Genomic DNA, 2,742 nt, shown 5'->3' on the forward strand with positions numbered 1-2,742 from the left:
GTGACTGACAGTAGTGCAGTCTCAGTTGAATGGCCACTCCTGAACCCTGACTGGTTAGAATCCAGTTGGTTGTTCTGTGTAGGAAATAATGATACCTGGTTTAAAACAACTGGTTCAAGTGTTTTTGCTATGAAAGGAAGGAGAAAGACAGGTCTGTAGCTATCTGTAAGTGAAGTGTTTAATGTAGGTTTTTTGAGCAGTGGGGTTACCCGAGCCTGCTTGAATGCAGTGGGGAAAGTGCCTGTGAGAAGAGATGTGTGTGAGTGATGGTAAAAGTGTAGGGTAGATTGCTGCCTCAGTGAGGGGACAGAAGGGGAAGGGGGAAGTTTTAGGCGTGGATGCGTTTGGTTTGAGTTTGTGTGTGGAGCTGAGAACTGACTACTGATTGTTCTAGATTTGTCTGTGAAGAATGTGGTGAAATCATCAGCTGTTATAGAAGTGGTGGGAGGTGGTGGAGGGGGACAGAGTAGAAAATTGAATGTTTTGAAGAGGTTACGTGTGTCTGTAGTGCTGTTGTTGTGAATATATGAAGATTTGGCAGTATGGACTTGAGCAGAGAAAGATGAAAGCAAAGACTGATACATACAGGTCAAACAGATCTTTTGATTTGCGCCATTTTCTCTCTGCTGCCCTGAGTTTGGACCGATGCTCACGAAGAACATTGAATAACCAAAGTTTAGAAGGGGTATCCGGTGCTGGCCTGGAGGAGAGAGGACCCATATTGCCTAAACAAGAAGTTAAAGTAAAGTGTCAGTTGCTGCACTAATGTCCAGAGATGAGAAATGGGTAGGTGAGGAAAGAGAGGAAGACACTACAGAGGAAAGATAGGAGGGTGAAAGGGAGCGCAGGTTTTGTCTAAAAGTAACAGGTAGAGGGGTTGGTGGCACACAGGTAGGATGTAGGTTAAATGTAATGAAGAAATGGTCAGAGATGTGTAGGGGCTAGGAAGGTGCCCAGTTGCCCAGGAGACCGGTAAATTACCACAACATGGAGTTGTATAGGAGCTGTTGCAGTAATCGCATGAGATTTAAATGAGTTATAATTGCATAGGGGAGAGTGGGTTGAGTATTTCCAATAGTCAGAAATGAGCAGACCAGTGCCCCCACCCCTCCCAACCTGACGAGGGGGGTGAGAGAAAGAAAAATTGTTAGACAGATCAGCTCGGGTTGCTGAGTCTTCTGGACGAATCCAGGTCAAGTCAAGCCCAAGATGTTGAGTGTAGATTGCAAAGAAAAAGCAGAAATTAAGTCAGCTTTGTTGACAGCTGACTGACAATTCCAGAGACCCACAGTAAAAGAAAGAGGTGCCGTAGAAGATGTACAGATAGGACGCTGGTTATCAAGATTGCGTTGCCGACTGTGAGTGATGTTAGAGCGTTGTTGTGAGACAACCTAAATGTATTGAAAACACATGATAGAGGTGGAAGGAAGAGGACAGAAAGGAGTGTGCAAAGGGAAAAAGAGAGTACTTAAGTGCGTTGCCCGGTTTCGTTGCTCGGTGAAGTCGCGCAGGTAAAGTCGCAGGTCTTTACACTCGTAGGTCTTTACACTCGTAGACTCGTAGGTCTTCACACTCGTAGGTCTTCACACTCGTAGGTCTTTACACTCGTGGAGGCTGAACATGAGGAGGCAGAACACGAGAGCTAAACGCTTCCGCTGACGCTTCCGCCTCAGCTGACAGACAACAAACAAATACACAGCCACCCGACACTTCAGAGAAAACAGTTGTGGCCGCCTTCTTAAATTAACACACCCAAAAGCCTATAGCAGGGTAATTGCTCAAATCGAAACTAAAGTTCGCACTTAAGTGCAGGAACGGAGCAATATAAATAACAAAAGCTCCTTTTTAGCCGACGGCTATTACAAATAAAGTGCAATCAAACATACAAATTACAATGAAAAATAGCAGTAGAAATAGCTAGAGAACGAAATAAACCTTCTTAGCAGCAGGTAACAATTTAAACAACAGATGCAGACACAAAGTATTAAGGAAACACTCACGCCTGTAAGGTGCCCTGGAGGTGACATGGTCGGTTCACTTAGTTTTGTCGTGGCCACGACATAATAATTCGTGGGAACGTGATAATATGTTGTGGCCACGAGATATTAATTCATGGGAAAGTCATATTAACTTGTGGGAACGTGATATTATGTCGTGACCACGAGATAATTTTGTCAAGGTAACGACATCCTTATGTCGTGGCCTCGAGATGCTATGTTGAGGGAACTGCATTCATTTCTCATGGCCACGACTTCTTATGTTGAGGGAACGACATATTTTTCTCGTGGCCACGAGTTTAATATGTAAACAAATCTGCGTGACCATAGCAACCCGGGATTTTCAAAAATGGATAAAACATTTTTATTAACATTAAACATTTAATTTAATATTTGTATATTATTATTATTATTATTATTATTATTAGATTAACTTATTAGGGCTATATTTTTATATATATTGTTATATATGCTTATTTACCCTTTCAATTTGTGTATTGCTTTACCTAGTTAACGTTTTGTATAATTATGCTAGCATTTGCTAGCCTACCATATATTTTGCAAATAAATGCCTGACAATTATGCCAATAAAGTTTTGACTTTATGATTGTATTTATGCCCATGTGTGATGATAAATGAGTGTGTTGTGTTTTCATTTACAAATGAAACTACATGAATGATTAATTCCTCAACGAAACAATATAGTATTTATAATTATGGTCTATTAATTAGCCAAAATAAAATG

The 2,742-nt window shown here is 41.2% G+C and overlaps 1 protein-coding gene and 1 long non-coding RNA gene across 2 annotated transcripts in view; both read left to right on the forward strand.

Moving 5' to 3' along the window:
• LOC107752192 (NACHT, LRR and PYD domains-containing protein 3-like) overlaps nt 1-2,742 on the forward strand; it is a 56,379-nt gene that overhangs the window by 21,275 nt on the left and 32,362 nt on the right. The window lies entirely within an intron of this gene.
• The window catches only part of LOC107752190 (uncharacterized), a 9,552-nt gene continuing 8,291 nt past the window's right edge, over nt 1,482-2,742 (forward strand). The window contains exon 1 of the long non-coding RNA XR_001641335.1: nt 1,482-1,551. This is a non-coding gene — a long non-coding RNA (uncharacterized LOC107752190). The remainder of the gene's footprint in view (nt 1,552-2,742) is intronic.

This window comes from Sinocyclocheilus rhinocerous, unplaced genomic scaffold, assembly GCF_001515625.1.
Source record: "Sinocyclocheilus rhinocerous isolate Xijiao unplaced genomic scaffold, SAMN03320098_v1.1 scaffold4034, whole genome shotgun sequence".
Classification (NCBI taxonomy): Eukaryota; Metazoa; Chordata; class Actinopteri; order Cypriniformes; family Cyprinidae; genus Sinocyclocheilus; species Sinocyclocheilus rhinocerous.